Source organism: Amphiura filiformis, chromosome 18 (assembly GCF_039555335.1).
Source record: "Amphiura filiformis chromosome 18, Afil_fr2py, whole genome shotgun sequence".
In the NCBI taxonomy this organism is placed as follows: domain Eukaryota; kingdom Metazoa; phylum Echinodermata; class Ophiuroidea; order Amphilepidida; family Amphiuridae; genus Amphiura; species Amphiura filiformis.
Genome location: NC_092645.1, coordinates 62,759,695 through 62,768,628, shown reverse-complemented (window position 1 = coordinate 62,768,628; position 8,934 = coordinate 62,759,695).

Here is an 8,934-nt window from a genome sequence, read left to right as displayed (position 1 = left end):
ACTACGCGGACAAAGACCTTCCCAACTATACTTAGGAGAGAGATACCCCGGTAGTTGTTACAATCGCTGCGGTCACCTTTGTTTTTGTAGAGTGTAAGTATAACAGAGTCTCGCATATCCTGGGGTACCATCCCTTCTTGCCAACAAAGACAGAGAAGCTCATGAAGGTGATGAAGAAGGGGTGTATTCTTGCCTGCTTTGATGACCTCAGGAGGGATTGCATCTTTTCCTGGAGCTTTCCCACTAGAGAGAGAGTCGATGGCCTTACACAGTTCATCTAGGCAGGGTGGGTTATCAAGCTCTTCTATTTCCGGCTGCCTCTTAATGCTGTTCAATGCATCTTCGGTAACCACATTTTCCTGGGAATAGAGCTCCTGGTAGTGCTCAACCCATCTTTCCATCTGTTTGCTTCGGTCTTTAATGACAGCACCATCAGACGACTTTATTGGTGCAGTCTTGGTGGTGGTGGGCCCAAACGCTTTTCTGATGCCTTCATACATACCACGGACATTGCCACTGTTGACATGCAGTTGGATGTTCTGACAGAGAAGGGTCATCCATTAGTCGTTTTGCACAGCGTCTTGCAGTTCTCTTGGCATTTCTCTTTGCCTTTTGAAGTGTTACAAGTGTCTTCTTCGAGGGTGCACTCTTGTAGTTGATGAGAGCAGATCATTTAGCTTCAACAACTGGTTCCATCTCCAATATTTTAGCTTCAAACCAATCAGGATTTTGTTTACTTCTCTTGCCAAAAGTCCCCATGGCTGTGTTATATATAGTGTCTCTAAGGAAATTCCATCTCTCCACAGTGGGTGTTTCAGGACAGTCCTGCAGGGATCGTTCTATAGATTTAGCAGAGTGCTCACACAAGGCAGGGATTGTTGTTCCTGTGGTGTTGATACGTGGACGCCTCTTCTGCTTAGAGTGATGGATACGTTTTGGCTGCATACGCACTTTGCTGCTGAATAATGAGTGGTCTGTATTGCAGTCAGCACTATGGTAGCTGCGGGTGATGTTCACACAGTTCAGGGATGATCTTCTGGTGATGATGAGGTCCAGCTGATGCCACTGGTGGGATCTGGGATGTCTCCAAGACATGGTTTTGTACTGAAGAAAGTGTTACTGATGCAAAGGTTGTAATACGAGCATAGCTCAAGCAGTCTTTGTCCATTTTCATTCATTTTACCTACACCGAAGTATCCGAGACAGCTGGACCATGCACTGTGATCTGCACTTACCCGTGCATTGAAGTCTCCAAGTAGGAATAAGTCCTCATTAGTGGCTATATATCTGATGGCTGAGTCCAGTTCCTCATAAAACTGATCCTTGGTCTCAGTTGAGGAGCAAAGGGTAAGAGCGTAAACGTTCATTATGATCACCGGGCCTGAAGATGTCGAAAGGCGAAGTGAGAGGAAACGTTCTGTACCTCCAGTAGGTGGTTCAATTGAAGAGAGTAAGGTATTCCTCACTGCCTACCCGACTCCATGCTGGCGTGGTTGGTCTTTCCTTGCCAAAAGAAGGTGTAATCTTGTTCTCTTAGACTTCCATCAGAGAGGAGCTTTGTCTCCTGCAAACCAGCAATGTCAATGTTCAGTCTTTTGAGCTTGCGATTAATGATGGCTGTCTTCCTTGCATCGTCGATCAGACGGAGATCATCTGTGATGCTAGGACACATGGTCATGACGTTCCAGCTAGCTAAACGCAAGACTGGAAATTTCTTATTTCTTTGTTGCTTTCCAGGTGCGCTGTTTTCGGTCTGCTTGTTCAGTTGATATTCTAAGCTCCAAGCACCCTGTGAAGCAGGCAGACCGTGACGGGTCAGCATCTTACTAACTGGGGACTGCCCAGCTTTAGGTGGGCGGTAGCTGACCATTGGGACACGATGATCCCTCCCACCATCGAATGCAGCCCGTAGCACCCGTAACCTACGCCAATTGGTGTGGGCTTATCACTCGTAACTGCTTCATCCCGTGTTGTTTCTGCCACTGCATGCAGTGGCACTGAAGTGACCTCTCCAGGGCACGTGCATGGGCAAATTTTATTGAGACTCTGAGCTGCCCAGTAATCAAAGTCCCCCTCTTGGCCTCGTTGATGTAGTCCAGAGGAGAGCGAAGCAATACGTTTGGCATCAACTTGGATGCAGGAGCTGTCGGAAGGTGTTGAAGTTCATTCACCAGACCGCCTTAGGGGCTCCACTCCAGATTTGTGTAAGGTTTACTCCCTAGCCTTTGCCTCTCCCGAGGCGCTCACAAGGCAGTGAGGTTCATCCACATTCTACACAAAACTCTATGATTGGGACAGCAAGAAAGAAAAGATGAAGAGGAAGAGGTAAGAATAGACACAACACAAGCTGGCACCCACACTAGCTTTTACCCGACAAAAGGAAATGGACGATGTTGTCCGTCTGTGGACAACCTTTTAGTCCACAGTCCGGATTTAATTTGACACCATCGTCCATTTCCTGATGTCCGTGTGGGGTTGCGCCCATCAGTACTGGAATTCAGCGCCTTTACCCTAGTATGTGGAATAAGAACTCCCATCCTCTACGAAACTTAGGATGAAAGCTCCAATCCAAAAACAACACCAGACAAAAAAACAAGCTACCAAGCCAACTAATTTGGATCACCTTTCCTAACCAGCTGTGTTGCGAAAGGAAGTTGCAAGGTAGAGAAGGTAGACAGATAGAAGGATGAAAAAATAGAGAAGGATGAAATATAGAGTAGTGTAGGTAGGAGCATCCAAATGGGACAAAATATAGTACCCATTTGGAGAAAATCCAGCATAGATGGAAAGAATTGGCAAAAGTGCCAAAATGCTGGTAAAAGGTAATTTTCAGCTCCTCGACACTGGGATAAGGTAGCCAATCATAATCAATTAAATTTATTGACGCACCAGTATCTACCAGACATTGAACTGATATGTTTTGAACAGACGCTGTGATGGTATTCCACTCAGATAATTTAATATCGATCTTGCGGTAATGCCAGGAAGATTTTGATTGTCTACGCGATCGTTCTTCCCCACTTGCATGTTTCCCAACATATTTCCCTTCAAACTTTGCAAATGGGGATATTAGTTTAACGGACTACCATCTATGCCTTTTCGTGCATAGCAATTTCTCCATTTGTGACCTGTATAGCCACAACGGAAACATATAATTGACCTAGTAGGTCTGGAATTTCTACTGGAATTTTGAGTGGTGTTTACATTTTTCTCTACATTTTCTAGTCTTGAAGAGATATTTGCCACTGAACCCGTAATTTTGTCTAAGGCCGAATAAGTAGGATCAACAGAAGAAACAGGCGACTGCTTAGATTTGTCATGATGTGAAGCACATTTGCCGTACGCTCTACTGAAATGGCCAGTCTCGCTGCTTCAAGAGCAGCCGTCAACGAATCGGGATGTTTCGAAAATACAAAAGCCCGCAGTTTTGGCAATTCGAATGAAAATTGTCATAAGCTCAGCGTCGGTCTTCTTTGCCTGCCTACCCCACAACATAATATCAGAGGCATAATCATCAAGAGATTATACTAATGTTTCATTGAATAGAAATCAACCAGGCGCTCAGAGAATTGTTCAAGTACCACGCGCCCTATTCAATTTAAAGAATTACTGCATGACATTTCAAATCAATGATAACAATATGACAAAGGTAAATCAGGGTGTGTCATTCAATAGGACTGAATAAATCATCAATACTTTCGCCTGAAGTAGCTGAGATTATGCATAATGAGATCAAGCTTACAGAAACTGACAATCAACGATCAAACACAAAGAAATCTATAGGGCATTGCTCCAAAGATACTTATTTTTTAGTATCTTTGATTGCTCCCAACATCAAAATACGAATTGATGACTGAAATTGAATAGGCCTTAATGTCTGCTTGATATACACAGTGCATATACAACAATATTTTTGCTAGCTCGATTATACATAATAAAATAAATATAAATTCTAGTTTGCCAACTATAAATTAGACAAAACAACAGACATATGTTTTACGTGCAGTACACGGTCTCCTGATTGACCCTCACTGTCCATTCTTGTGATGCAGAAAAATGCCGCAATGTAACTCAAAAAAACTTTGTGTGAGAGCACATTTAAAACTACGTAAAAGGCGTCAGTATGTTTCATATTTATTAACGCAATGGCTGATTGAATAAAGGTTATAATAGAAATTCCATACGATTTATAAATATTCAAAAATTACACGACCAAATTTAACTTGAGATAAATAAACACAGCCAAATTAAAAAAAGTCGCCACTAGTTCCATCCCCATTTAATCAGAGTCTGATGAGTTTATGGCAAAATAATTTATATAATAATTTGCTATACACTTTTTTTCGAAGGTTTATACCAAATTTGATATCAAAAGTTTAATCATCGTGAGCATAGGAACCATTGTTTGGAAATTATGTAATTGAGATCTAACTGTATTAAGAAAATATATATGTGTAAACAGAAGGGTGTGATATCAGTATGTGAATAGCGCCACCAATTTAAAACATATTTACTGAAATTGATTTAAATTTGCGAAAGGGAGAGTACACTGTTTATAAAATATTATGCAATTCTGGCCTCGGTTAATATATTTTAATTTCCTTAAACTACCTAAAAAGATAACAGCATGCTTTGTATTTATTAATGTAGTAGCTGAATAAAATATATAATTAATCTATACATATATCTAATCTAATGTGAATTAACAAGCATGGTTTTTATTGTAATAACCTTGATTTCTATAGTTGAATTGTATTTAAATAAAACAGACAGTGTAATAAGAAGTACACCATGTAGAAATGTGAATAGCGCCACAAATTTTGAATACCGCTAAATCTTATTAAAGCAGCGTTATTTTCAAAATCCATATTTTGAAATAATTATTACTCTAAAACAAAGGAAGAAAAAAGATAGGAGTAGTATGTAGCCAACTTTATTGAGATTATCCTCACTTAATTCTTTGATACGATTCCTAAACAATATTGTAGTCGCAAAACCTGAAAGTTAGTTTAATTACTAAAGGGAGAGCACACTGTTTATGCACAATTACGCAATTGTGGCCTCGGTTAATAAGTTTTAATTCTTTAGGTGACAAAGTTTACTTTTCTGTACCAAAGGATGAACAGAATTGTCATCTTGAAATTCTAAATAAGTCTAGATAAGATTTTCTTTTGTTTATGAAAGGGCGAGCACATTTAAAATTACGTAAAAGATATTAGTATGTTTCATATTTATTAACGCAATGGCTGATTGAATAAAGGTTATAATAGAAATTCCATACGATTTATAAATATTCAAAAATTACACGACCAAATTTAACTTGAGATAAATAAACACAGCCAAATTAAAAAGTCGCCACTGGTTCCATCCCCATTTAATCAGAGTCTGATGAGTTTATGGCAAAATAATTTATATAATAATTTGCTATACACTTTTTTTCGAAGGTTTATACCAAATTTGATATCAAAAGTTTAATCATCGTGAGCATAGGAACCATTGTTTGGAAATTATGTAATTGAGATCTAACTGTATTAAGAAAATATATATGTGTAAACAGAAGGGTGTGATATCAGTATGTGAATAGCGCCACCAATTTAAAACCTTGCTTTATCATATTTATAGGCAGTGTTATTAACTGAAATTGATTTAAATTTGCGAAAGGGAGAGCACACTGTTTATAAAATATTATGCAATTCTGGCCTCGGTTAATATATTTTAATTTCTCAGGTGACAAAGTACATATTTCTCTACCAACGGATACAAAGATATATCATCTTGAAATAATATTTAAGTCTAGATAAGGATTTCTCTTGGCGATTTTTAAAAAGGGAGAGCACAATTAAACTACCTAAAAAGATAACAGCATGCTTTGTATTTATTAATGTAGTAGCTGAATAAAATATATAATTAATCTATACATATATCTAATCTAATGTGAATTAACAAGCATGGTTTTTATTGTAATAACCTTGATTTCTATAGTTGAATTGTATTTAAATAAAACAGACAGTGTAATAAGAAGTACACCATGTAGAAATGTGAATAGCGCCACAAATTTTGAATACCGCTAAATCTTATTAAAGCAGCGTTATTTTCAAAATCCATATTTTGAAATAATTATTACTCTAAAACAAAGGAAGAAAAAAGATAGGAGTAGTATGTAGTCAACTTTATTGAGATTATCCTCACTTAATACTTTGATACGATTCCTAAACAATATTGTAGTCGCAAAACCTGAAAGTTAGTTAAATTACTAAAGGGAGAGCACACTGTTTATGCACAATTATGCAATTGTGGCCTCGGTTAATAAGTTTTAATTCTTTAGGTGACAAAGTTTACTTTTCTGTACAAAAGGATGAACAGAATTGTCATCTTGAAATTCTAAATAAGTCTAGATAAGATTTTCTTTTGTTTATGAAAGGGCGAGCACATTTAAAATTACGTAAAAGATATTAGTATGTTTCATATTTATTAACGCAATGGCTGATTGAATAAAGGTTATAATAGAAATTCCATACGATTTATAAATATTCCAAAAATTACACGACCAAATTTAACTTGAGATAAATAAACACAGCCAAATTAAAAAGTCGCCACTAGTTCCATCCCCATTTAATCAGAGTCTGATGAGTTTATGGCAAAATAATTTATATAATTAATTTGCTATACACTTTTTTTTCGAAGGTGTATACCAAATTTGATATCAAAAGTTTAATCATCGTGAGCATAGGAACGATTGTTTGGAAATTATGTAATTGAGATCTAACTGTATTAAGAAAATATATATGTGTAAACAGAAGGGTGTGATATCAGTATGTGAATAGCAGTAGCGTAGCCAGCGGGGGGGCAGGGGGGGCAGAGTGCCCCCCTGACAAAAAAATGAAAGAAAAAGTGCCCCTCTGACAAAAAATGAAAGAGAAAATAAGGAGGGCAGAGGAAAAGAAAAAGGGCAAGGAGCCCCTTTTCTAGCAAAATTCAGGGCAAAAATAGTGTAAAATGCAAAATTTTTTCGCGCTACGCGCGCACACTGTAACAATAAAGCCCTTTTTAAGCCGGATAATGGGCGTAAATAGTGTAAAATACCATTGTTTTCCCGCTACGCGCGCACATCATCCCAATAAGGCCCTTTTCGGGAAGCTCGAAGACATACAGTTTCTATGTATTATGTGATGCAACTGCAATTTTTTTCGTCTGTGCCCCCAAAATTTTATTTTGCCCCCCCTGACCAAGAAAGCTGGCTACGCCCCTGGTGAATAGCGCAACCAATTTAAAACCTTGTTTATCATATTTATAGGCAGTGCTATTAACTGAAATTGATTTAAATTTGCGAAAGGGAGAGCACACTGTTTATAAAATATTATGCAATTCTGGTCTCGGTTAATATATTTTAATTTCTCAGGTGACAAAGTACATATTTCTCTACCAACGGATACAAAGATATATCATCTTGAAATAATATTTAAGTCTAGATAAGGATTTCTCTTGGCGATATTTAAAAAGGGAGAGCACAATTAAACTACCTAAAAAGATAACAGCATGCTTTGTATTTATTAATGTAGTAGCTGAATAAAATATATAATTAATCTATACATATATCTAATCTAATGTGAATTAACAATCATGGTTTTTATTGTAATAACCTTGATTTCTATAGTTGAATTGTATTTAAATAAAACAGACGGTGTAATAAGAAGTACACCATGTAGAAATGTGAATAGCGCCACACATTTTGAATACCGCTAAATCTTATTAAAGCAGCGTTATTTTCAAAATCCATATTTTGAAATAATTATTACTCTAAAACAAAGGAAGAAAAAAGATAGGAGTAGTATGTAGTCAACTTTATTGAGATTATCCTCACTTAATACTTTGATACGATTCCTAAACAATATTGTAGTAGCAAAACCTGAAAGTTAGTTAAATTACTAAAGGGAGAGCACACTGTTTATGCACAATTATGCAATTGTGGCCTCGGTTAATAAGTTTTAATTCTTTAGGTGACAAAGGATGAACAGAATTGTCATCTTGAAATTCTAAATAAGTCTAGATAAGATTTTCTTTTGTTTATGAAAGGGCGAGCACATTTAAAATTACGTAAAAGATATTAGTATGTTTCATATTTATTAACGCAATGGCTGATTGAATAAAGGTTATAATAGAAATTCCATACGATTTATAAATATTCAAAAATTACACGACCAAATTTGACTTGAGATAAATAAACACAGCCAAATTAAAAAGTCGCCACTAGTTCCATCCCCATTTAATCAGAGTCTGATGAGTTTATGGCAAAATAATTTATATAATAATTTGCTATACACTTTTTTTCGAAGGTTTTTACCAAATTTGATATCAAAAGTTTAATCATCGTTAGCATAGGAACCATTGTTTGGAAATTATGTAATTGAGATCTAACTGTATTAAGAAAATATATATGTGTAAACAGAAGGGTGTGATATCAGTATGTGAATAGCACAACCAATTTAAACCTTGCTTTATCATATTTATAGGCAGTGCTATTAACTGAAATTGATTTAAATTTGCGAAAGGGAGAGCACACTGTTTATAAAATATTATGCAATTCTGGCCTCGGTTAATATATTTTAATTTCTCAGGTGACAAAGTACATATTTCTCTACCAACGGATACAAAGATATATCATCTTGAAATAATATTTAAGTCTAGATAAGGATTTCTCTTGGCGATATTTAAAAAGGGAGAGCACATTTAAACTACCTAAAAAGATAAAAGCATGCTTTGTATTTATTAATGTAGTAGCTGAATAAAATATATAATTAATCTATACAATAATTAAATAAGTTTAATTAACACATCATGGCCACTACTCCGAGTTTCATGCTACAAGCATGTAGCAATCATCAGGTGGAATGATATGACAATGATCACACAGTCTTATTTTTTTCTTAGCACGGT